Source organism: Marmota marmota, unplaced genomic scaffold (genome assembly GCF_001458135.2).
Source record: "Marmota marmota marmota unplaced genomic scaffold, marMar, whole genome shotgun sequence".
Taxonomy (NCBI): Eukaryota; Metazoa; Chordata; class Mammalia; order Rodentia; family Sciuridae; genus Marmota; species Marmota marmota.
The window spans coordinates 23,394,119-23,422,078 of record NW_026000240.1 but is presented as its reverse complement, the minus strand read 5'-3'; the positions used below and the strand labels follow the sequence as shown (position 1 = coordinate 23,422,078).

Sequence of the window (27,960 nt, the reverse complement as noted above, 5' to 3'; positions counted from 1 at the left end):
ATACAAAGTTCTCATTTCTTTGAATAAATGTAGTACATATTTCTCAGGTGTCTTAAAGTTCTTTAAATATAAGTATTGAATATAAACATTTCAGAAGATAAAAAAATTACAATTAAGAGTGAGCTTGTTTATATTTAAAAGACCACTTACTAGAAATTCAGATTTTTTTTAACCCCTTTGCAAATTTATAATTTGAAAACATCAAGTATAATAAAGAAATTGTTTTATATGTGACTTGTGTTACATGATTTTTTTCTTTTTTTGGTACTGGGAAATCCAGGGGCACTTTACCTCTAATCTACATCCCCAATCGTTTTGATTTTTTATTTCTATTTTGAGACAGAGTCTAAGTTGCCCAGGCTGTCCTCAAAATTGTAATCCTCCTGCCTTAGTATCCTAAAATATAAGCATTCAACTTATAATTTTCAATCTTAAATCATATAAATAACTTTCATACCTAGGTCTGTTACTTGTCGGTCAAATGGGCAACGTATTGCTCTTCCATGAAGAGGCAGGCGAGTAAGACAGTCATGACAGACTGTGTGGCCACAAAGAAGAAGGCGAGGAACTTTGTCTCCTTGCAAAGAAAAGACATCTTCACAAACTCCACACTCCAGAACCTAATGTTTGGAATGAAAACATATACACTTTAAGCAGTATTAAAAACACATGTATTTTAGGGTTTTTTAAAAAGCTGACCTAATATACTGAATTCACCTTGTTACTTTGCTTTTCCATGAATAAAACTGTATAGTTGGTAAAATACTGAATCATTTTTAATCATTTATTTGACTGACTTTGCCAAATTACTATTATATAGAAAAATCTCCCTGAAAATACTAAAGGTTAGGGACTATAATAATGTAAATTACATCATCTTTATCTTTTGAAAACTGAATCTGTAACAGCAATGTATAACATTACTGAAGTTGGGTTTTCAAGCAATTTTTCTGCAACTACCTTACTCCAATAAACCATCATTAAGTTCAATAAATATAATCTAAAATATATGGCAGGATAACAATTACCTTTCTAAATGATAAAGAACTTACAAGAAAAGACTACAAGTAATTTTCAAGTACATTTTAGTGCTTATTTACATCAGATAACATAAAGGCAAAAAAGCAATCAACTGACACTTTAGAAAATATTTTATACATATACTTCTAATTACAGGTAAATGACTTGCAAAATAACATACAATCAAAAGACAGGCTATCAGAATTGGCATGTTCTTCAAACTATGGAACTCACCTAGGTGCCCTTCAACAGATGAATGGTAAATAAAATGTGGTAATACACACACGATGGAATATTACTCATCCTTAAAGACGAATAAAATTATGGCATTTGCAGGTAAATGGATGGACATAGAGAATATCAAGCTAAGTGAAATAAGCAAATCCCCAAAACCCAAAGGCCTAATGTTTTCTCTGATATGCGCACGCTAATTCACAATGGAGTTGGGGGCACTAAGGGGGCACTAATCTCTGGATTAGGCAGAGAGGTGGGCAGGGAGAGTAGGAGGTTTGGGGGTAGTTCTGAATAAACATTTCTCAAAAGAAGAAATGCAAATGGTCAAAATATATGAAAAAATCTTCAAGATCTATAGCCATCAGGTAAATGCAAATCCATCTCACACCAGTCAGAACAGATATTTTCAAAACAAACAACAACAACAAAGACAAATGCTGTTGAGGATGTGGAGAAAAAGAAAATCTTAATACAACATTGGTGGGAATGTCAATTAGTATAGCCACTATGGAAAAAAGTATAGGAGTTTCTCAAAACACTCAAAATAGATCTACATATGATTCAGCTATACAACTCTTGCATATATTACCACAGGAAATCAAGTCAGTATACAAATGAGATACCTATGTTTACTGCAGCACTATTCACATTAGTAAAGATGTAGAATCAGCATAAGTGCCCATCAACAGGTGAGCAAATAAAAAATATATGGGATATAAACACATGGAATTTTATTCAGCCATAAAGAAGGATAAAATTCAGTCATTTGCAGGGAAATGGTTGGAACTAGAAGTTTTCATGTTAAGCAAAATACGGCAGAGAGAGAAAGATAATTATTGCATATTTTCTCTCATATCTAAAAACTCAGGGGGAAAAAAAAGATGACCTGAAAATAAGAGAGAGAATTTATTAGGGAAGGGAAAGAGGACCAGAATGAGGAAATAGAGAGGACAGGGAAAAAGTGAACAGGGAGGGTTAAAAAAAAATCACAATATAATGTGTGCATGTAAGGAAATGTCACAGATAAATCCATTAATTTGTATAATTAATGAGATTAAGTCATTATAACAAAATTTGTTTAAAAACAATTAGAAGCAAAGTAAATATATACCATTACCAAACTGGAAAATAAATGCTAGTGTACTCTTATGCTATAAAACTTGAGCAGAGTAGTAAGAAGGGATTTAGGAGGTTTTCTTGTGTATACACTGAAAATGATTTCATATGAATAAAGCAGAGTGAAAAATGATAAATAGAATATATTCATTTTGTGTAAAGGTGGGAAAAAAAGGGTGCAAATATTTTATGTATTACTACATAAGTATACTATCTCTGGAAGGATACATAGGAAACCAATAACATAGGAATATTGGTTTTCTACGAAAAAGGGAAAAAGGGAAGCAGTCAGGGAAAAAACACCCATAAATTACACATGTATACGCACAGGGATAATTTGACTTTCCTCTACCCTATTTTTATCCCTTTTGTAACTTTGTTTTGACTCATTGCACTGGCTAAAATTTTAAGTATTATATGGAATAAGAGTAGATACCTTGTCTCATTCCTGATTTTAAAGAAAATGCTTTTAGATTTTTTCCCATTCACTATGAAGTTGACTACGGATTTGTTGTACATAACCTTTATTATGTTGAGGTTTGATTCTTTCATACCTAGTTTCTTCAAGACTTTTGTCAGGAAGGGATGTTGAATTTTGTCAGAGGATATTTCTGCATCTATTAAGATAATCGGGTAGTTTTTATCCTTGATTCTCTTTATGTGTTGAATTGTTTATTGATTTGTTTATGTTGAACCATCTTTGTGTTTCACTTTATCAAATTTAACTAAACACAGAAAGATTAGCAATACAATTATATATTATAAAAATAAATGTGGGAATGAGGTTGTGGCTTAGCAGTAGAGCACATTCAAGGCCATGGGTTTGATCCTCAGCACCACATAAAAAAATAAACAGCAGCACAATTCACAATAGCTAGACTGTGGAACCAACCTAGATGCCCTTCAATAGATGAATGGATTAAAAAAATGTGGCATTTATACACAATGGAGTATTACTCAGCACTAAAAAATGACAAAATCATGGCATTTGCAGGGAAATGGATGGCATTAGAGCAGATTATGCTAAGTGAAGCTAGCCAATCCCTAAAAAACAAATGCCAAATGTCTTCTTTGATATAAGGAGAACAACTAAGAACAGAGCAGGGAGGAAGAGCATGAGAAGAAGATTAACATTAAACAGAGACGAGAGGTGGAAGGGAAAGGGAGAGAGAAGGGAAATTGCATGGAAATGGAAGGAGACCCTCATTGTTATACAAAATTACATATAAGAGGAAGTGAGGGGAAAGGGAAAAAAAACAACAAGGGAGAGAAATGAATTACAGTAGATGGGGTAGAGAGAGAAGATGGGAGGGGAGGGGAGGGGAGGGGGGATAGTAGAGAATAGGAAATGCAACAGAACACAACAGACACTAGTATGGCAATATGTAAATCAGTGGAAGTGTAACCAATGTGATTCTGCAATCTGTTTATGGGGTAAAAATGGGAGTTCATAACCTACTTGAATCAAATGTATGAAATATGATACGTCAAGAACTATGTAATGTTTTGAACAACTAATAATAAAAATTTTAAAAAAATAAAGATTGTGAGACTGGATCAAAAAACAAAACCTAGATATACAATCAATCAACAAATATATGAAAAAATGTTCAACATCTCTAGCAATTAGAAAAATGCAAATCAAAACTACTCTAAGATTTCATCTCACTCCAGTCAGAATGGCAGCTATCAAGAATACAAACAACAATAACTGATGGTGAGGATGTGGGGAGAAAAGGCACACTCATACATTGCTGGTGGGACTGCAAATTGGTGCAGCCAATATGGAAAGCAGTATGGAGATTCCTTGGAAAATTGGGAATGGAACCACCATTTGACCCAACTATCCCTCTCCTCGGTCTATACCCAAAGGACATAAAAGTAGCATACTTACAGTGACGCAATGCTGCAGGATACAAGGTTAATATACAAAAGTCAATCATTTTATATCCCATAAATAAACAAGTGGGATTTAAATTTAAAACATACTGCCATTGACAATGCACCTAAAAAATGAAATATGTTGGTATAAATCTAACAAATTATGTACAAGACTAATATGGGGGAAACAAGAAAATTCATGAACGAAATCAAATAAGAACTAAATGAGTGGAGATATTTTCCATTAGTCTAGGGAGACAATATGGTTTTCTTGATCCTGTAACAAATTATGATGGGCTGAGACAGCAACATTTAGGTCTCATGGTTATGGACTCTGAGAAGTCCAAAATCACAATGGCAGCAGATCCAATGTCTGGGGAGGACTCACTTCCTGGTTTGAATATAGTGGTTTTCTGGTTGCAGCTTCACAACCAGTCATTGCAAAGTCCACAATCATCTATATTATGGTAGAAGAGAAAGAGAGTGGAAATAAGCTTTTCATGTCTTTTTTTAATAAGAGCACTAACCTCACTCACGAGGGCGCCACACTCATGACTTGATGAACTTCCACCCATGCCCCCTCCTAATAGTACACTTTGGGATTAGGATTTCAACACATGGATTTGAGCATACATTTTTATCCCAACTTGATCTAAAGATTCAATGTAATCCCAATCAAAATTCCAGCAAGTTATTTTGTATATAATGACAGACTAACCCTACGCTTATATAGAAAAGCCAAAGAAGCTGACGAACCACCAGAATATTGAAGGAGCAGAACATAGTTGGAGGATTGACACTACCTGAGTTCAGCACTTACCCTAAAAGTGACAGAAATCTTGGCAGTATGGAGCTGGTGAAAGAATGGACTAATAGATCTGCAGAACCAATAGCCCAAAAATAGATCCACATACATAGGTCCACAGTCGACTGATCTTTGAGAAAGAATCAAAAGAAATACAATGGAGGAAAAAAAGTCTTTTCAACAAATTGCACAGATCAACTGTCCATCCGCATGCAAAAAAAAAAAAAAATATTTAGATACACATCTTATACCATTTGTAAAAAAATTAACTGAGAATAGAGCACAGACCTAAACATAAAACACAAAACTATAAAGCTCCTAGAAGATAACATAAAAGAAAATATAGTTGATTGTGGATGTTACAATGACTTTTTAAGATATAACACCAAAGGCATGATTTATGAAAGAAAGAACTGATAAGTTGTTCTTCATTAATATTAAAATATCCATTCAGTGAAAAACATCATCAAGAGAATGAAAAGACTGAGAGGAAATGTGTAAAACACATATCTGATAAAGGACTCAAAATAAATCAAAACCCCTACCATTCAACAACATGAACATAAATAATCTGTTTTAAAATGGACCAAAGATCTTAACAAACACCTCACCAAACAAGACACAGATGGCAAATAAGAAAAGATGCTTTGCATCATATGTCATAAGGGAAATGAACATTAAAACAATGAGATACCTCTCCACACATCCTAGACTGGCCAAATTCAGAAATGCTGGTGAGGATGGGAAGCAACAGGAGCTCTTGTTCCTTGGTGGTGGGGATGCAAGATGATGATACAACCACTCTGGAAGACAGTTTGTCAGTATCTAACAAAAGTCGATAAACCCTTGCCGTATGATCCAGCAATCAAGCTGCTTGGTATTTACTGAAACAAATTGCAAACTTGGGTTCTCATAAAAGCCTGCACACAGATGTTTATAGCAGCTTTAGGTATACCATCAAAAATGGAGGCCACCAAGATACCCGTTAGTAGGTAAATGGAATAAGAAAACGAAAGGACTACTGACATACTTAACAACATGGTGAATCTCAAAATCATGATGCAAAAGAAGTCAAACGTGGCTTCATCCAAATTGTGTGATTCCATTTTTATAAAACCCAACCTATTTTAGCTTGAACTTTGTAAAATGCAAACTACAGTGACAGAGTGAGAGATGAGTGGTGATGTGGGTCCAGGGGCAGGAGGAAATGAAATGCAAAAGGGGACACAAGGCTGTTCTGACTTGACCGTGGTGCTGAGGGCTTTACAATGTGAACAACTGAGGAACTCACTGAATCCCATACTTTAACCAGATGTGGTTTATCTCACATGAGTTATTTCTCAATAATGTTGATAAGAAAAAGAAATCAGTGAATGATCCAGAAATGAAGGTCTACAGGTAGTGACATCCTTCACCGGGAAGCCCTTAGCCCAACCAGGGAGGACTGTCTATGACTCGCAGCATTCCCAGAGAGATTAGGAACCAGCCTAGTAACGAATCCAGAAACACTTTCCAATCCCCTTTACACCTGGAGCTCTCCACAGAGCAGAAAGCGGCACCATCCCTTGTAAAGATGCAGCCACATGAGAGACCAGGACTCTGCTGGGCGGAGCACAGCTATGAGCCCGACAGGTCAGGAGGAGAGACCCAGGAGCAGAGCAGAGCGGCAGAGGCAGGTGCAGGAGAATGGCAGACGCGAGCTGGAGGTGGCTGCAATTCCCAGGAGAGAAAATTAACAAGTGAAGATTCCTCCTTCCATCAACAACTGGGATCAGCCCCTGTGCTCTGGCTCACCTGGACTTGAAGCATCCATCATGTTTGTTTCCTTCTTTACCTGGCTGGGTCCAGAGTCTTGGCAGGTCCACCATCCTGATCTCTTCTCACTGCCTCTTCCCCAGGTCACAACCTTGTCATCGTGTGCCTGAGCCATGGGAGAGCCTCCTGCCCATCTCACTCCATGAGGTCCTCCTACTCCTGTGTGTAACAACGGACTTCCGTCAGGTTTCCTAGGTACAGGGCCTAAGATGAGATTCTTGTTCAGTAATTTATTGTAGGGATGCTACAAGAAGAAGCAGGAGGCAGAGGGATTAGGCAAGGATGTGGTCAATAAGTTCAGGGGCACCAATCACTAATTGTACCAGAGCTCGTCCCACTTGGAAGCAAGGCAGGTGGCCTTCTTGTGTCTGCTGGCCATGGACTTGAGGAGGGGGAGGAGTGGACATCGTTTTTTAGGCAGTTGCAGATTGAAGACAATTTGGCCAAGGACAACTCTTTGGCCGGGGGGACAGCTGTGAGCTGTGAGCAGCAAATACAACAGCTAGGAATGACCACTAGCATGAAAAAGGAATTTGGACAGGGCACCATCCGCCTCCACTACAACGACCTTTCCAACAAACACATCTAATTGCATCACCTCTTTGATTAAAGCTGTCAGATGATTCCGTCTGCACCGTGCTGGGGTGGGGGGGGACATGGCCTAAAGTCTGTCTTCACCACAATTCGATACGAACCAAATCAACATTCCTAATGTCTCTCCGGATGGTGAGTGGAAGCAATTGCCCAGATAATTTCTTTTTCCTAATCCACTTATTTTGGAGCATCGGAGTTGGAATGATCCAGATAACCTCTATGGGTGGATCAAACAAGACTGACAACAGCATCCCCTCGTCTGTCACTTGGGCTCTGAAGATGCTGTCACTGAGGCCATCTTTTCTTCCCTCCAGCCCCGAGGTACGTAGAGAAGGTGGCCTGGCACGTGGGTAGACTGTCAGACTGCCTGCTGTGACATCTCAGCCCACTGCTCTTTGATCCCTCATGTCTAATTGGGCTTCGTCACCTCACTCCCTCTCAGGAGGGTGGAGTTAATGCAGTCTGATGGAAATCTGAAGGCTCTGTCAGCTGGGTCTCTGGGGACCCTGGGAGCCTGTCAGCACACTGATCTAGATCGAGCCGCAGCCTCACAGAAGAACTGCAAGCAGAGAGGGTGTCAAACCAGCAGAAGTACCACTTAAAGATGGCAGATGCCACACAGAAATCTGTGGGTGCTCTGCATCAGCAGGAAAGTCGCATCCCCTGGGGGCCAGCAGAGCTGGCCACTGGGCCCAGAACCTCTGGTAGCCATGGCCCACACAGCGCTGCCCAACTGTAACCACCTCGGCTTCCCTGTGTGTATCATGAATTCTTGTGCTACTGTGCTGAGGTTCTGTTATCCCCATACACAGGACAGGAACCTGAGGCTTGGGACAGTGTGGCCACCTGCCAAGGGCTACCTGCTGGCCACTGTAGGACCCAAGATTCAAATGCAAACCTATTTTTCTCCTCTGACCATGAAACTCCAGGGAAAAGAAGACATGACAGAAAAAGAGAACCAAAAGCCCTGATGAGAAAGACTTGGCTCCTATGACTCTCCTTAGCTCAGCTGAGGGAGCACTGGTAGGGTCCGATGCCCCCATCCCTGCCTTTTCCACGTTGTTCTTCCTGAAGGATGGAGGGGAAGGGGGTCCCAGTGTACAGCTCTGAGCATGGGGAGGGGTGGCGGGGAGGGCCCACGGAGGGCAGAATGTGCCTGTGCCTATTCACTGGGTAGAAGCCTGAGCAGAAGGAAGCAGCCCAGACGACTGGCCCTAAGGGAAGACGAGTCTGACAGGAGCCATCAGGGGTTTGGAGATGGAGATACTGGGCCCTGCTCACTTCCCACCACCTAGCAGAGTGCCTGGTACACAGAAGATGACACAGATAACACAAATGAATAAGTGAATGGCACATGCAGGGAATGGAGATACAGAGAAAGGTGTGGCTGCCAGAAGTGGTCCCGCTGAGAGCTGACCCCATTTATCACCATTTACAGAAGAAAATTCTTCAGCAAATCAGGCAGAACGGAGGCTGTCATTCTCCAAACCAGTAACTGGTCCTACAAGCCAGGGCCAGCCAGCTGCCTGCTCAGGAGTCCTGTCGGCTGCCTCCTACCACCCTTAATGAGATGTGATTGCTGAAGGCAAGCAACTAATTGTGTGATGTTTTATTAATCTTTTCTCCATGAAATATTAATTGTGAGCTTTCACAAATACAAAGATCTGTCTCCTTTTTAATGGTCGGGTTTGGCGGGTCTCTCCAGGTAAATATTCCAGGGTTTCCAGTTAAGGGACCAGAGTGACAATCATGATGCCAGGTCCTGTAGAAGGCGAGCAGCTGACAGCCCAAAATACACAGGATGTCAAAAAACGCCTCCCTGGGTTAGTTGCTTTGCCCAGAGGCCAGGGTCCTGTCCAGGGAGGAGAGGAGCAGAGCTATCTTGCTGTGTGCAAGGAACTGAACTAAGGAGAAATCACTTCCAAACCTCCCTCCCACTGTGAGTACCAGAAGCCGAACAAAAAGCCACTAATGACTGGAAGCCATGGGCACCAGCACAGCAAAGATCCTACTGTGAGACTAGTCCTTTCCTTCCCCCTGTTTCCCTGAAATTGGTTCACCTTGGAAGAAAAGCATCAAAAAGAAACCTGAGCCTTAAGCCAGCTGTGTGGACTGAATTCTAGGGGGGAATTCCAGAGGGGAAAGACTGGATTCCAAAGTTGGCTGGGACAGATGGAGAGACCTTTATAAGGGACTTCAGCCCCTTCTACCTTGTCCGAGAAGGCTGCAGGGGAATGGCTGGTGTCCTGGAGAAAGGACCCGTGCATTGTGCTCCTCCTTGGAGGATTTTCTGCATGAGTGGGAGGAGAGGAAGGACCATCCCTTAAACTATGCCTGGAGCCAGCCCCAGTACCAGTATAGACCGAGGGACCACAGGTATAGGACAATGGGTTCCAGGACCATGTGAGAGGATACCCAGCTTGGTGAAGGGGCAGTTAGGATTCCTCCAGGAACCAGAGGCATCCGGTAAGTTCCTAAGAGATAGAGGGATCTTGGTGAGCAATGCCCTAAAACCCCACAGAGCACCATAATGAAGACAACCGGCAAAGACCCCCAGCAAAGGAGCCAGCCTCAAGCAGAGAGGAGCCTGAGACACTTCCAATGGCTGGCATGCAGGAGAATAAGGAGGGAGATTTCACCACCTCCCCATTTCTCTTCCCTGTTCCCAAATCCAATGAGATGCACTTGGGGAAGTGGGATGCATCTCAGGGCCACAACACTCACTCCCCTTCTCGATCTAAGAGGCAGGACCCAAGCTCTAACCTGCACTGGACAAAAACAATGGTTCAAAAACATTGAGACTGAAGTTGTTTCCGTAATGAACAAGAAATAAGCTTTGACTTCCAGAATGAGCAGAATTTTCAAGTGTGAGAAAGTTGCAGAGTAGAACGAGGGCTGTGTTGACAGAGAGACAAGAGGCAAGAGCATCCCACAGGTCAATTTCCTTGCTGCTCCAAGTGGGGAAGGCAGACCAGCAGCACTGGCTTCTCATGAAAGCAGAATCTCTGCCCACAGCCCAGACCTGCTGATTTAGCACCTGCGGGATGTCCTTGGATGTCATGCACATTACAGTTTGAGAAACACAGGTAAGGCGGATGAAACGGAACATTTGATCCTTATACTCCGGTGAATTAAGATTCCTCCATTATTTGGTTACATTAGACAGGATCCATTTCTGTGGCTTATGATCAAAAATCTTATACCAAACATACATGAATAACATGCCTTCCATGTTCAGCCCTTCTCAAATTGGTGAAGCAAAAGCTCGGTCTTAGGAAACGTTGACCCTGTCCTTGAGCCTTCCTAACACCCGTGCTTACATCTCGTCCCCAGCAGAGGATGTTTGGCACTGACCCCACCCAGAGCCACCTTCTGTTACCAGGGTATCTCCTGTACACCTCCGGGAACCATGGTCTGAATCAACATGGCGGCCTGCTTCTCCCTCCCTGAAGTCTATCTTCCCTTAGCCGTTCCCTTGACCATAGTGAAAACCAAAGAGGAAAACCGGTGTTAGAATAAGAGCGCTGGACTGTACTTCTCAGCTCAGCTTTTGTCCCCATGCAGATATGCAATCACTTCCGCCTCCCTTCAGAGCAGCCTGACAGAGTGGCTCCTCTGAGCTTGCCCACATGCTCCCTGCAGAGGACACAGCGGTCCAGCTGGCTCTGTGGAGCTGCATTGGAGGTCTCACTGACAGCTGCACCCTCTGACCTAGACACAGGCCTGCCGGGAGAGGCCAGAGGACCCTTGGAATCACAGATCCTACCCAGGTGTTCCTAATCACCACCACCCAAGATTTCTTCCCAAAAGGAGAATTTGATATGTAAATATATATATATATATATATACACACACATTTATAATACACATATGTGTATATACATGTGTACAAATATACAAACGCACACATACATATACAGATATATAACTTGACCAATATTCATCTTCCCCCCAAGATCATAAACTTTACAGGGCAGGTCTAGTTCTCCTTGGTTCTCTGCTGTTATTCAGCACCAAACACATCGCCTGATACAAAGTAGGTGCTTGACAAATTCCGGGATGGATAAACAAATGAGTGAATTAATCGAATAAATAATAACTTTCTACTTTCAGCAAGTCCCAAACTACTCCAAGCCTGAATTTCCTTACCTGAGTCATGGAGGTCAGAATACCCACTTCAAAAGGTTGACAAGAAGCTAACCTCTCTCTAGAAAAGAGCCTAGTACGGGCTTTGTGCCTAGAAGAACTTCAAAACTATATTTCCTTATTACCTGTGTACTGATAGCAAAGTGATATTCATGGAATCTCTTAGTGTTCATTAAAGATTTGGATAAGCACTTTTCTCTTCCCCTTTCAGCAATTTCTGCAAGATGTCACCTCCTCATTGATGCCGTCCCCAGCCACTGTTTCTCTCTCAAGCACCCTTGATTCTGCCTCCTCTGTGTCACCTGGTCATGCTAGTCCCTTTGCAAGAGCACTACCATACCCTCTTAAGTGCAACTGTGTTGCAGTGTGACCTCCCTGAGGACAGGGCCTGGCATTTGCACCTCTGCAGGCCCCTCACTGGATAAATGAATGAACACGTGACTGTTTCCATCTCTAACTGGGTTGCCAGATAGACTTAAGGGTGCCTAATTAAATCTGAATTTCAGATAGATAATGACTAATTTTTTAGGATAAGTATGTCCTATGTAACATTGAACTGTGTGTTGTGTATTTTTCTCAGCTAAATCTGGCAACCTTACCTTCTAGATATAAGAGAAATTCAGAGAAGGCAGAGTGAGTGTAGCTTAGAACAGAGAAACAAGCTGTCGTGGAAGAGATGAGGTTAAGAAGGAAGTACCATGGAGCAGCAGTCTCCAGGACTGGGCTACCCAGAGGCTCTGAGAAATGGAGGGCATTTATGATGTGACAGCGAGATTAAGGCCTAATGCAAGAATGGCAGGGTGAGGACAGTGAGAAGGACAACTGCTCAGAGCACCTACAGCCCAGCACCCCAAACATCTGCCAGGCCCACAATGCCCCTCCCCACCCCCATGCTCCCACCACCATCCAGCCATTACCCACCTGAAACTCCTTCCCTCCTCACTGCCTGGATACCTCTTGTGCACAAAAGGGCTCTGGTGTGTTTGCACTCGCCTCTGCCCCAAATCCTTATGCATTAACCCTAACAAACCTCCCAGTGTGGGTGTGTCTTTCCGAGGGCCCCAGCATGTCTCCACTGACAGCTGGAGGAAGTAGAGGGTGAACTTGTGTTGACCACGTATGGCCATCTTTTGGGGTCTTGTTCCCCTGTGTGAAGCCCCCGCCCCCAGCCTGAGCCTACCTTGTAGAGTTATGGCCAGATGTCACCTGTTGGAGGGAGAGCCCTTCTCTCTGGACATGAGACCGAGAGCAATAGGCTTCAGTACCACCCTGGATGTCCTTCAAAAACGTCCACCTCAGGGGATCCACACACCCGAGATCTGACTCACCAGGGTCAGTGCTGTCCTGCAACATTTCGGCTGGACTGTTTTTAAGTTCACTTCTCTCAAGAGGCCCTTAGGGCTGCCTCATCCCTTTATGGCTCCCTCCCACCCTGAGAGCCACCCCACACCTTTCCCCTCTGCACACACCTCCTTCTCCACCTCACCCTCGGCTGAAGACCCAGCTTCTCACTTTACTGAGAATCTTGAAGCCATCAGATGGAACACCCCAGGCCACCCACCCACTGTCCTCTTGATGCAGGGAGGAGCTGCCCCACTCCTGGTCCATGTGGTCACAGATGCCCTGTCCTCTCCCCTACTGGAGGTCATTGCCCGTGTGTGCCCCTCTCTCTGCACCCTATTCTCCCACTCTGCTGGATCTTCCCCTGTGCACGTTGCTTTTTCTCATCTTAGCATCATCCTCCGCTGGCCCCACAGCCTCTACCAGCTGTAGCCTCACGGCTCTGCCTCTCTGTGGCAAAACTCCATGGAAGAGGGGACTGTCGCAGCTGTTTCCACTTCCTTCCTGTCGTATTCTCTTGATCTCCCTCCATCAGGACTGTCCCCACCACTCCATCAAACCAGCTGTGGCAGGGTCCCCAAGGACCTCTGGCCTTCATCTCCAGTGACCTCTCAGTAGCACTGACAGAGGTGGCCGTTGCTTCCTCTTGAAACACCCTCTTAGCTTCCACTGCTTTTTCCTTCTTCCTCCCCAGCTGCTCCCTCCCGGCCTCAGCCTCTAAACCACGGAGGCCCCAGCACACAGCCTTCCTACGTCATCTCTTCTCTCTCCAGATGTGCCCCTGGTGGTCTCAACCTGCCACTTTCAGGCACACTCTGCCTTGGAATCCACATCCTGAGCCACCATTGACCTCTTTCTTCTCTTGCATCCCATCCAAATCATCTGCACCCCGTCCATCCTCTCTCTCAAATAACTCCAAATACCAGCCACTTCTCCTTCCCTGGCCCTGACATGCCCCATGGCCACCTGCCTGGACCTCTGCAAAAGTTTCCTGATTGATCTTCCACCTCCCTGTTGCCCTTGACTGTCAGAGCTCACACAGCTGCCAGGGAGAGCCTCTTAGAGACAGAGCTTGCAGGGCGACAAGGCCTTACTGCCCCAGGCCACAAGCACCTCCACCACCTCCTTCACTCTGTGTCCTCCCTGAGCCCTCGCACCTGACCTCACCACAGTTCCCTGAACACACGGAGCATGGCTCTTCCAGAGAGCCTATGCCCCAGTCCCTCCTCTGCCCCGAGTGCTGCCCCCAATCCCAGAAAGTCATATCACTCACTCTTGCGATTCATCAATTCTTTCTCAACTGTCACCTTCACAGAGAGACCCAGGCCTCTCCCTCAAAACAGTGCACTCTCACACACACGTGCAAGAGCATACACTCCTTCTCCCTGCTCTGCTCTGTTTTTTTCCCATGGCAATAACATATTATATTCTGCCTATTCATCCATCATCTGCTCCTTCCTAGAAGGTAAGCCCCCTGAGGGCAGGCGCATGTCCCGTTCATTTCATAGCTGAAGCTCCACAGCCTAGAACTCGTTTTATATCATAGAACTGCTCAAGAAATATTTAATGGGCTAAATAGCCTGATTTCCTGTCAAGAATGAGCAGGCCATCAAAAAGCAACCCAGAACCTTCAAGGGCTTGGCAGCTCCCCGGCTCAAGCAAGGGAGTCCTTTGCTGCCTTAGGAGGATTCAGAACATCTCTGCTCATCCTTTAGGTCTCAGCTTATATGTGGCTTATTTTCAAATGCCCTCCTCCCCTTAAAAGCATGAGTGCCCTTGCTCTCTGCTCCCAGAGCAGCCTGTACTTCTCTCTTGCCGCATCTATTTTAAGTATTTTTAATGATCCTCCTTATAAGAGTGTATATTTTCTGAGGATGAACATGGAATTCTCAAGAGCTACCCGTTCAATGAATGAATAAATAAAAGAAGCCAAGGGAGCAGTGTGCAACCAGGAGCCAAAAGGAGGGACCGAGCTTGGCGCCCAGAAAGAGGAGGAATTGAAGAAGCAAGAACGGAGACAGAAGCTTGAACTATTATTTCACAATAAGAAAGGGGGGAAGGGAAGAGGGAGAGAAAAGGGAGAGAGGGAAGCTCATTTCATCTCCCTAACTCTGGCCCTGGAGCATCCACACACACACCACCCGGCAGGCACCATCTCACGGAGTAACCAACCATCTCTATGGAGTCTCCAGGACTTGCTAATCCAGCTCCCCACCTCCACTCTGAGGAGGTGCTCCCACAGGAATTCTCTTCCATTAGGCATTGGCTCTGGTGACAGAGGGAGTGCAGAAGGGCCAGGAGGAGGAGCACGCTGAGTGAACTTGGTGTGTCCTGGGGTTCTGCTGGCCACTCCTGCACCTCCTCTCTTGTATCCACCTCACTTCTCATGTAATCTGGGAGAGGCACCCACTCCCCTCTCTAAAGCCCTCCCACCATGGAGACCCGGTGCAGGCCTGCCTCAGTAGGACCCTAGAGACTACTCCAGCCAGCACGTCCCTCTTCTTTCTCTGAACTTCCGGCATTTATCTTTGAATCATGTTCATGCGTAATCTCTTAGTGTATTCAATTGGTATGTGTTTTAGTCCATTTTTCACTGCTGGGAACAAAAGACCTGACAAGAACAATTAGAGGAGGAAAAGTTTATTTGGGGCTCACAGTTTCAGAGGTCTCAGTCCCTACAAAGTCAACTCATTGCTTTGGGCCTCAGGTGAGGCAGCCCATCATGGCAGAAGGGCGTGGTGGAGGAGAGCAGCTCAGGACATGGCAATCAGGAAGCAGAGAGGAGCTCCACTCACCAGGAACAAAATATGTACTCCACAGGCAAAGCCCCAGTGACCCACTTCCTCCAGCCACACCCTACCTGTCTACAGGTATCACCCAGTTAATCCCTATCAGGGGATTAATGCACTGGTTAGGTGAAGGCTCTCAGAACCCAATCATTTCACCTCTGAACTTTCCTGCATTGTCTCACACATGAGCTTTGGGGGGACACATAATATCTAAACCATAACATGGTCCTTCTTTGAATTTAGTGAAGACTCAGAATTCAGATAACAAAGATTGCTGGCATTCCACATAAAGTAAAAGTAAATATATACAACATGAGGGGTTTTCCCACAAAAAAAAAAAAATGATACCCAGTGCACAGATCTTGTAATAAATATCTGCTTCTGTTACTTGGGAATCCCATTTCCTGAATCCCAGCAAGTCCGGGGCCAACAAAAGACATTGGATTTCTGACAGAGCAGGTGTTTCTGTAGTTGTGATTTTATGTATGCTTATTAATATTATATTATTGTCATTGAAACATTTGACTATAATTTAAAACGCCCCTCCCCATTTAATCTCTTTTCTGTGGGAATATCATGGAGAGTCTAAGGAAAGCACTGCTGTAGCCTCTGTTGCCTTGCAGAGAAGGTGTTTTGTGTTCTCAGTGCCCAGCTGTTCTGGTGTCTGGGGGAGGCGGACGTTTACTATGCAGGTGGAGTACATCGGGAAGGTTCTAAAGTTGTTAAGTGCAAGCTGCAAGATTCTAAGATTAATTGTGCTTCACTCTCCAGTGAGATTAGTGTATTATAAATCATAGAGGCATATCCCATCAATCTGGCACCTGGATGCAGAGCACATGATAACCCCTAGCTCAGCAGAAACATACCTCCCATCCATTACGGCACCTCCCCTGGAATACACCATGCACCCTCAGATACAGCCAGGGCAACGGACAGCATTTTAAAGACAGCTTTAAGATAGCTTTGCTTTTCTTACAACGGGGAAAACCATTTCTGTGGCTCCTTGGGTTTTTTCTACAATAATTTTAAATAAGACAGGTTCAGAGTAGTGTTTTCTAGGTACTTAGTATCTGCTTAACCCTGGGATAAGTTCTCTGGGGGGGTACAAAAGAAGGAAAATAGATAATCCCTACTCTTGATGAACCTACCATTTAGTTAGGGAGAAGAGACATAGTAATACGTGATTTTGATGCTAATAGCTGTTGTTTATCTGGCACTTACTATATGCACATTGTTATTATTTAGATATTAGGTGTCCCCCAAAGCTCATGAGAGACACAATGCAAGAAAGTTTAGAGGTAAGATGATTGGGTTATGAGAGCTTATCATCCCTATAGGGATGAATTGGGTTTTAACCTGTGGGCAGGTAGATGTGGCTGGAGGAGATAGATCATTGGGGCATTGCCTTTGGGGTATATATTTTGTCCCTAGTGAGCAGAGTTCACTCTCTCTCTCCTTCCTGATTGTCAATGTCCTGAGATGCTCTCCTCCACCACACCCTTCTGCCACAATGGGCTGCCAAAATGGACTAAAACAGACTATAACAGGCAAACACAGTAACTGCTACAAGAAAGGGCACCCGAAGAAAATCTATTCACAAGATGAAAAGGGAAAGACACTATCCATGGACGAAAACGAATTACCTTTTGAAATCTTTTCATGTGGAAGTGAAGACCCTCCACTCTTTAATGGAATAACGGTATTTTAGTCCAATACTGTCATAGTAACACATAGTTTCCACTCATCCACACACAGCTGATTCTTTAAAACCCATGAATCCAAGAATATGGTAGTGTTTAGGATTGCCTTCTGAAAAGGTTCAGATGGAAAAGTATAGTACCTAAAGTTTTAACCCCAAGCTAGCTAAAAGAGCTTTCTATGAGCCAAGGTTATGCAGGGTGCTTTGTGCGTTGGACAATCCCCTTTATTATTAATTGAAGGGGGGTCTTGCAAGGGCTCTCAGATTGCAGGAAACGCCTAGAATGGAACATAGATAGAGTCACCTCCGAGCTTCTGGAATGGACGAGGCTGTGACCACCACCTTCTGTGTCCATCTTCTCTGTAAAACCACATGAAAGGAGCAGTAAGCTTGAAAACAACCTGCAAACTCCATTTTCGGTGAAACTAGGAACCAGATAAAATCTACAGGCTCCCAAATATGCTTAAATATGGACAAAAACAGCTGGAATCAAATAGAAACCTCATGGGAAGATGGAGGAAGGAAGACTGAGTGGTGAGAGAACCTCATGCTGCCAGATCTGGGCAGTGCTGGGAGGGAAAATGGAAAACAAAAAAACCCTGAAGCCAGGGCTCACCCTGAAGTGTGGAAATTATATTCTCCACTTTCAATAGGGTGCAGGGACAGAGGGAACCAGACTCCCAGGGGGACGCCCCAGAGTCCAGAGGAGCAGGAGGAAGAGCTGCACAAAGAACAGCAGAGACAATGCTCATTCCCACCTGTCAGTCTTTTTTGTGAACAACAAGGAAAGAGAAAGCTCTGGGCTGTGAATCGTGCCATCAGAAATCAGCAAAGGTGATTGAAAAGGAAAAATGCAACAAGTTAAAGAAAGTAAGTTAAGCGAAACGGCACAGCATCTGCAAAGTAATGTAAAATAAAAATTTGAAAAAACTTGCGGAATTTACCAATAAATGAACTCATCCCCCAAAAAAATGTTGCTATGAAGAAAAATATATATCTGTAATCATGTCACCACAGATTTTTTTTTTAACAAATTAAGCATCCATGCCTTTAAAAGAATATCACAAAATGTAAATACCAGAATTCAGGCACGTCAAAGCAAGAAAACAAGAGGAAATGAACTCTGAACTAGCAGAACTCCAGGAAGTAGTTAACAAAAAGTAAAAACAATCAGAGAAATGAAAGTGACATTGGGAAAGGGCATGAGGCAGATCAAACATTGCCGAAAAAGATAATGAAGGTTATAAAGGACAGAGACAAGAAAAGCAACCAAAATGAAATGAAATGAAGATAGAATTAAAGGAGATTAGAGAGAAAATAAGAGTAACGGCAGCGAAAGCCAACACACACATGATTAGAGAATAAAGCTGAAACCACGGAACTGGGTAAATAAAAAGATGACTTGATTCCCCATATTCAAAGGTCATGCCATGGACAGGGAAAATTTAATCAGAACAGTCAACAATGAGACACATCCTGTGAAGGTGGAGAGAGACAGACGGAGAGAGCACAGGATGGAGACAGCGAGGGAAGGAAGGGTGAGCTGGGGAGGGGGAGAAGGAATTCTCTCTGGCCATCCAAGCCAAGACTCACCCCATTAGGTAGGAAGTGAACTCCGACACGACTCGACTTGGACATCACAAAGCAACACAGAGAACAAGGAGATAATGGAGCTTATATCTACGACCCAGCCAAAGCAAGAGATGATGAGCCAAGGTCTTCATATCCAGTAAAGAACACCCTTCCCAAGCAAAGGACACCGGTTTTGAAATGTGTGGATGTATGTCATGTTGCCCCAGAAAGAAGCTACAAAGATCAAACATCATCCAACCAAGAGAGAACGCAGGACACAAACTACAGCACAAAGGTGACCTTGTAGACCTTGATGTCAAAATTAAGTTTAGGAAAAACTGGGGTCAGGGGACACAGAATATAAGTGCTCTACATCCTGACCATGTATAAGTGGCCCAGCACATCAAAAATGGAGAGGGGAAAATGGGAGAGACAATGTATTATGGTGTGGATTTAAGGTGTTCCCCAAAAAGTGCATGTTAGACAATGNTTGTCCTTGGAAAGACCCACAGAGCACTCCTAGGCACATACCCACCCTGCTGAGTTGTTTGTCTGCAAATAACAGGAGAGATCTTTGGAGCCAGGTGTCCCTGACTCAGGAAGGCTAGGTGAGGACCCATAGCAACCCCCTAGCCACCACCAAACAGCATGAGACAGGAAAATACCTGGGATGCCAGATGACCCTCCCAGGAGTTCATGGTGGCTGATAACATGTTGGGAAACCATGTAGTTCAGCACGTACTCCCCTCATGGCTTAAACCAATCAGTTCAAACGAATCCCCCTCTTGTACTCACCAATCACCCCCACCCAACTTGTTCCCACCAGTGAATGTGCTAATCATGTTTTAGAGTTGTTTTATGATTTTCCCGCGGTGTGAGATGATTTGCTAAGAGATGCTATGATGTACGTGAAGTCCCTGCCTTCCCCAAAGAGTGTATAAAACTGCTGCAAACCCTGGGCTCGGGGGCTCTCAGCATCACCAGTTGCTGTGTGCATGCGGAGGACGGAGCTAGTTCGCAATAAATGCCTCTTTGCTGCTTACATAGATCTTGGTCTCTGGTGGTCTTTTGGGGGGTCTCGAATTTGAGCATAACAATGGGAGCGCTCTAAATGATTTGTAAATTGTTTCAAATCATCCAAATACTATAAAAATAATGGAGTCACTAATATTCACTTGCAAATGAGCCAGACAGAGGTCTAATAAAAGTACATGATGAAGTCTAGAGAACGGGAACCTACTTTTAGTATAATTCTGAACATACGATTTTTTTTTTAAAATCTTACAGTCTCAATTACTTGACTCAAACTAATACTAATTTTGTACCCCACTGTAGCAGATAGTTCAGTGAGGTCAGATTTGACACTGACTGTAGATAATCCTCAAAGGGGAAGAGAGAATGTGAGTGAATTTGCCCCACAATCAAGTTAACTTGGGTTAAATATTATTAAAATTAATAATTTTTACTTTAAAAATTTTAACAAGGTATATAGGGTTCTCCAGAGAAACAGAACCAATAGGATGGATGGAGAGAGAGAGAGAGAGAGAGAGGGAGAATGAGAGAGAGATGTATTAGGGATTTGTTTTGGAATTGGCTTGTGAGACTGTCATTAGGAGTAATATTATGGGATCCCTCACATTCTATATACCTCTGCTGATAATTAAAATATAATGCAAGCCACAAATAAAATCCTTGGTTTTCTAATAGCCACACGTGATGGTTAATTTTATATGTCTCTATGCCTGGGTTAACAGATACTCAGATAACTGGTAAAACATTATTTCTGGGTGTGTCTGTGAGGGTGTTTCTGGAAAAGCTTAGCATTTGAATCAATTCACTGAGTAAAGAATCTGCACCTTGACCCCTGTGGGCAGGCATCCAACCCCCTGAGGCCAGATAGAACAGACAGCAGGGTGGAGGAGGGAGAATTCACTCTCTCTCCTGGAGCTGGGGCACTTTCCTGTTCTCAGATAGGAGCAGCCTTCAGGGCTCAGACTGAATGACTCCAGGGTCCTCCAGCATGCAGAAAGAATAGCCAGGAGTTCTCTACCTCTGCAGTCACCTGAGCCAATTCCAAAAAAAAAACCCCAATACCTCTCTCTCTCTCTCTCTCTCTCTCTCTCTCTCTCTCTCTCTCTCGACTCTGCTTCTCTGGAGAATGCTTATAACCATGTCGAAAAATTTAAGTAAAAATTAATAATATTTTATTTAACCCAATATTTCAAAAAAATCAACAAGCAATTGATTAAAAACCTAATGCGCTATCTTGTATTCTTTTGTTTTTCTTTTGTACTGGTCTTTGAAATCCTATGTATATGGTACACTCACCACTTAATTCAGAGTGGCTATATTTCAGGTGCTCGAGAGCCACACATGACTGGTGCCTAGACTCAAGCTGGACTTCATTCTACAGACAATGCGGGCTGTGATGGATTTCTACCAGAGAAGCAAAACACAGAGAAAAGCAGTCTGAGAAGACTTCATCTGGCCTCATGCAGGAGCAGGGCTGTTCTGCCTCAGTGGTCCAGGCACTAGACCAAGAGACAGCAGCTCTATTTTCTGTCTCCCTGGCACCTACACCAGACCTGACAGAGAGTCCTTGGCAATTTGGTTGCAGGAACAATCATCAATCAACAAATTACCAGGACAGAGTGCTACACTTGCAAAGCAAGTTCAAGAGAAAGGTCAAGATGAGTCTGAAGGTCACAGTCTGGGATCCAGGGGAAAGGACAAGGGTAGAAAGATGAGAAATGAAAAAGCTGAGCCAGGTGCAGCGGCACACACCTATGGTCCCTGCTTCTTGAGAGGGTTGCAAGCTCAAAGCCACCCTGAGCAATTTAGAGAGACCTGTCTCAAAATTAAAAAAAAATAAAAATAAAAATGAAAAGGCTTGCTGTTATAGCTCAATGGCAGAATGCTCCTGGGTTCAATCCCCAGAACTACAAAAAGAAATTAAAAGATTAGATTAGGAACCGTGAGGTGGCAAAATGACTTCCACTTCAAACCTCATAGTGTTCAACATGACAGGAGTCTACTGAAACTCAATTACCAGTTAGGGACAACGTGGAACTGGAATTCAGAAGACCTAAGTCACCCACCAGGCACTCTGAGACACTGGCACAGGGAAGAAATTAGACTGGCAAAGTTTTAGATGCATGTAACAGCTAGGGGGGCACCTGAAGTTTATGTGGGCATTTTCAGGTCTCAGATGTTTCAAATGGCTGGGAGGGGACAGCTGGAAATGGAGAAGGTTATTGGAGAGGCTGCCATAAGCCAGGCTGTGGATGCTCCATATTTGCTGCGCAGGCTGGGCATCTCCACCAGCAGAGCCCTGGTCAAACTGTTTGCCTTTCATTACCCAGTTGCGTTCTCAGGGGACCCCAGAGGAGCCTGCTCAGCAAACCCAGCTGCTTTCGCTTTCAACAGTTTCAGATCAAAGCCTGCTCTGTGTGACACTGTTAATGAAGAAGAAAGTCTCCCAGCAGCTCAAAGAACAAAAAAATAATGAAAATAAAAGGCTCTGACACTCCTCCAATAGAGGCCTACCCCTCCATATTCACGATTTCTGCGAACAAGCGTGTCAAGGTCAGGAAATGTCAGGGGTAACGAGCAAACGGAGCGTGGCCATTCCAGGACCTGAGTGTGCTCAGGGAGCTGTCCACGACAGGGACCTGAAATAAGTCTCCTAAATCACACAGCCGGCTGCTCATGCCAAGTGCAGAAACCCTCCTGGGAGAAGAGCAAACGTAAACTGCACCTGTCTATGATGAGGGACAAAATGTGCACATTGTCCTGATCACAAAGACGGACCTCAGAGAAGCTGCGTGGACAGTCTCTCCTGCGAGCCTGGTGAGAACTCTTGAAGTCAAACACTAGAAAACTGAGGCTCAGAGAGGTGGGGTAACTTACAGGCATGCTCTATTTGTTCTTCCTCTGTAAGTGCAGAAAGCCAAACACCACCCCAAAATGAGGATGGGTTGATAGACCTAAAGAAGGGCAGAAGGCACTGGTCCTAGAGCGACCACACCCAGGGCTCCAGCACCACCTCCTCTGCCTCTCACCTCTACTCTAGGGACCTGGCCCTACCCTGAGGCACACACCATCTAATGAGAGGCAGACAATGAGCAGGGGAAGAGACAAATGAACAATGACTAACTGTGACAAGCATCACAACAGGAACCAATAGGGTGAAGTGGCAAAGGAAATCAGGCAGCTCTTCAGATGGCATGTGCAGAGGTTGCAGAGAGGATGCCACTCACCTACGACTGAAAGGCCAGGAAAGGGAGGGACTGTTCCAGGCTCAGAGAGGAAGCTCCGTGTGCAGAAGCCTGTCTTTGAGCCTGTGGGGACCTTGAGCAACCCAAGACCCAACACAGTGGCAAGGGAGGGTGGACAGACCCACACCTGGGAGCTGCAGAGTCCAACCCCACAGGGCAGGGCATGCCCAGGAAGGGACTTGACCTTGACTCCAAGGCAATGCAAGATCTTTAAGCCTCAGCGTTCAATGAAGTGATTTATAGTTTTAAAGATTTATTCATGGAGAATAATATGGAGGAGAGCAAGAATAGGAAGAGAGATTGGCTAAGAGGCTGTGATGACAGTGATCCAGAAAGAATTGATGTGACCCAAACCACAGTAGGGACAGCAGAAGTGAAATGACCGGGAAGTCGAGAAAAACACTGAAGAGGAGGGAAGAGACGGGGCTTGCAGGATCAGGTGCTCAGTTTGAGGGAGAGACAAAGATCAGGGAAAGTTCTGCATGATGGCACGTGCCTGTGATCCCAGTGACTCGGGAGGCTCAGGCAAGAAGATCACAAGTTCGATGCCAGCCTCAGCAACTTAGGGTGGTCCTCAATAATTTAGCAAGACCCTGTCTCAAAATAAAAAGGGCTAGGGATATAGTTCAGTGGTGGCCTGCCCTTGGGTTCCATTCCCAAAGTCACAAAAAATAATGATAAATCAGAGAGACTCCCTGGACTGAGCAGGTAGCAGAGTGGTGCGTTAGTTTACCAAGGGAGGGAGACTGCAGTGACATCATTTGAATATGGTAAGGATGGAGGTCTCAGCTGTGGGTAAATAATTTTGAATTGGCTGTGAGATATGAAATGTAAAGCAGCCACATGGCTTTTTAACTCTAGTTATTCAGAAACTTGGGCTGGAGATAGAATTTAGAAGATAACAAAATATAGATGATATTTAAAGCCAAGGGCATCGACCAGACTAATTAGGGACTGAATTGGGAGAGTAATGGAAATAAGACGTAACAAGGCCGAATCCTAGGAAACTCCAACATGTAGGAGAGCCAAGGGAAGAGACTAAGATGTTGGAGAGGTAGGGCAGATGAGGAAAGGATGCTCCCAGGAGGGCAAAGAGGAGAGCATGTCAAGGAAGACGTGGTCATGTGGAGGCCGCAGAGAGGTCATGTACAATGAGAACAGAAGCGCGCCACTGGATTTGTTGACACGGAGGACACTGGGAACTTTGCCCAGAGCAGTTCTGTTGGAGGGCTGGCACCACATCAGACAGGCAGGACCGGGTTGGAGAAGGCTGGAGGGGCGCTGAGCTCAGAGACTGTGTGTTCACATCTGCTCTAGTTTCGCAGAAGTAAGAGTAGCAGCTGCAAAGAGATTGGCGGTCAAGAAAGTGCAGATAGTTACAACAAAACTCTGTTTTTCTTAATCCACTTTATAAATTGGCTGCCAGCAGTAAGTTCTCATTTGAACAGTGTTCTTGCACTTTAAAAAGCACTTTCCGTGGCACTGGCTATATTCCTCAAGGTTCCTGCCACCTCGGTCCTTCTAAAATTCTACAGATATTCCTTAACAAAGGTCAGAAAGAAAACATCCACCAGGACAGGTATCCAAGCGTCTCTTGAGCCTTGTCTTCCCAATCCATTTGGTTGTGAATCATTCATTTATCTCCCAGAAGGTACGTGCCACAGGATAGGGCGGTTGTTGTCATCACAGATGGACACACAGCAGGTGGACAATCAATATTTGCTGAATGAATTAACAAATGGATGGATTTAGTGAGTAGGCATGGAGTGTCTGTACCCGCAGAACTCACTCTAAGCCCACTCAACAGTGAGCTCCCAACACACACACCAGGCCCAGGGCTCAGCACGCCTGAGTTAGCTCTGCCTTAGGGAGGGAAAAATAAGACTTGGAGCCACCTGCTTCAGAAAACCATTTCCGAATCAAACAAGAGAAAGAGGCTTTTAAAAAAAATGCAAATACCATAGTGGCTTAGAAAGATAAAATATCATTGATCGTGGCATTCTTATATCTGAAAACTTAAGAGGGATAGAATCAATGTTTGAAGGGCACCAAGGGACACTAGCTCTGGACTGCCTCACCTGCACCTCTCACCTGACCTCTCATGACCCAGAGGAGCCGTGATTACCCCGTCATGCAGATACAGACCCTGATGTCTGGGAAGTCAGATATATTACAGAAATTACTCAGGCAAAAGTGGATAAAAAGCTTGGAATGGCTATTTCCAAAACCTCTACTCTTCCAAAGATATTTTCTTTCACACAAAAGCAAATCTTAAAAGGAATTTAAAGTCATTGTTCCTGAATATTAGAAAAAGGATGGGTCGGGGAGAAGGAACTATCATTTACTGCCTGTTCGCTGAACACTAAACTCTGTATATATGCATTGCTCCATTTAATCCTGTCTGCTGATATAGGGTCTACACCCACTTTGTTCACTAAAACAAATGTCACCTGAAGTCCTGAATCCACCGATATTAAACTAAAGTTTGCTTAAGCACCCCTGTTGTTCTGTAAAAAAATCAATACTATTTTCAATTTTTGAAAATTCCCAGGAAGTTCATGTTCTTGAGGCAAATTCCAGCTCCAAATGCATTAACCTCACTATCCTCACTGCCTGCAGCGGATCTCCTTCTGCTGGGCACAGTCCAGACCTATGATGCAAAGCCTCTGATGACCCAGATCCCCCACACAAGGCATTTAAAAGCATGTGGCAGTCTAACCAAATGGGGGGGATTATTAAGTAAAAAATCAGAGGAGGCCATTGTTTTGGACTCAGCTCCTGCACAGATCTCCAATAGACCAGGCTAAATGTCAAAATGGGGTCACTCATGCTAAAGGTCCCATTTATCTGACCTTCTGGGAAAACGGGATTAGAGAGATAACAGCTAAATTCCCCCCAAAGAGGCCAATTTCAATTGGCATTATAATGAAGTTCTCTCTGCTTCAACCCTTAAACCAGCATTACCTTCTCAGTTGTTTTCCTATTTTCCTGTCCCTCTCTTCCTCCTTTACAAAGAAAGTAACTTAGAAATGGTCAATCTGCTTTTTTTTTTTTTTTTTTTTTTTTTTTTTGGTGTTTTTGTTGTTTCTGCTTTCTTTAGCCTTTTTCTGACTCTAAAACCAATCTTCTCTGTTCTCCCTATCAGAACATGATTCTATTTTATGGAATAAAATGTTTCTTGATTCTAGAATCAAAACGAAAGCCGGAGAGAGATTCAAGATAGTGAATTACAGGCACCCAGCGCTTGCCTGCTTCTCCCCAAGACAGGATGAGAGTAACTAGAAAGCAGTGCATATGGAGGTGGGGGGCTGTGGGAGAACACTGAAGTTCCATAGTAGACAGACAGAGGTCTGGAGAGACCCAGAGTTTTTGGATAGTAGAATAGAGAGTGAAAGTGAGTGACCCAGCACCACACAGCAGTAGCGAGGTTCAGGATAGAGGTGAAAGAGGAAGTGTTCCAGTGAGTGAACGGGCACCTTGCAGTCTAAACAGTAAATAGACTTGGATCTGCTTGAGGAGCTAGCTCTGAAGAGTTCTCTGTAAATGCCAGCGTCCTCTCACAGTGCTGTGATGGGGAGCCATCTCAAGGAGGTCTGGTCCCAGCTTACTGGTCTGAGAGTCAAACAGCCTGTCTCTTTGCGTCTCCAGATGCCCACAGTAATAGTACAAAGCCCCCCGTGGGTAGCTCCCTTGAGGGTTAATTTGAGCCCCGGGGCAGAGCCTCTGACACACACTGGATAAGAAGCCTATGTGGGAAACTGAACTGCAGGTGCCCCGTGGAACACCAGCACTTTGCAGGAACAGAGGAGGGGCAGGGCAGCGGCAGGTGCCAAACCTCAGCACACAGGGTCATCAGTGGTGGGTTGTTCGCAGCCCACCACCACCGCTCCCAGCCCAGACAGCTGTGCCCCCATAGCCTCCGCCTGCCCTTAGAGAGCACAGCACACAAGACGCCCAACATCAGCCCGGGCCCCAGGTGTGCCGCTCAGGACTCCAAGAAAACCTTGGCCCCAGCTCACTCTGGCCTGCAGAGCAGCAGACTCCAGCCACCAGGCTGTCACCTAGCACTTACCAGGGAAAGAAGAAAGGGGAGTGCTGGGATTGTGGCTCAGCTCAGCGGTAGAGTGCTTGCCAAGCATGGGCAGGACCCAGGTTCGATCCTCAGCACCACATAAAAATAAAATGCATTGTGTTGTGTCCATCTACACCAAAAAATAAATATTAAAAAAAATTCTTTTTTAAAAAAAAAAGAAGAAAGGGGTGAATAACCCCTAGGCATTGCTGCCTCCAAGGGGCGCACAGCCTCAGAACCCAAGAATTTGAGTGGTAGCAGGCACAGCCCCCATGCCTGCACACACACCTGAGCAGAGAGCGCATTTCCATTTTTTATGGGTACTTTTTTGTTATTTTTTGTTCGTATATATTTTCTCTTTATTTTCTTCTCTTTAACATTTAATTTTTTCTTTTCTCCTTTTTCATTCCTTTTTCTACTTGTTTCACTTTTTTTAACCTTTCTCCTGATTTCCCCTTTTGCCTCTTTTTAACTTTTCTTCTTTTTTCCTTTTTTTTATTAATTTTATTTGTATTATTTTTTAACTTTTTAGTTTATGTTATTTTTGCTCTTTTATATAGTTTAACTTTTCTGTTTCTGATGGCATGGCTGTTGTTGCT

The 27,960-nt window shown here is 44.2% G+C and overlaps 1 long non-coding RNA gene across 1 annotated transcript in view; it reads left to right on the top strand.

Annotated features, from left to right (window-relative positions):
• Positions 1-27,341, top strand: part of LOC125613551 — a 33,343-nt gene extending 6,002 nt beyond the window's left edge. Inside the window, exons 2-5 of the long non-coding RNA XR_007344095.1 lie at positions 21,708-21,714; positions 24,502-24,505; positions 25,133-25,141; positions 27,329-27,341. This is a non-coding gene — a long non-coding RNA (uncharacterized LOC125613551). The remainder of the gene's footprint in view (positions 1-21,707; positions 21,715-24,501; positions 24,506-25,132; positions 25,142-27,328) is intronic.
• Positions 27,342-27,960: the final 619 nt, after the last annotated feature.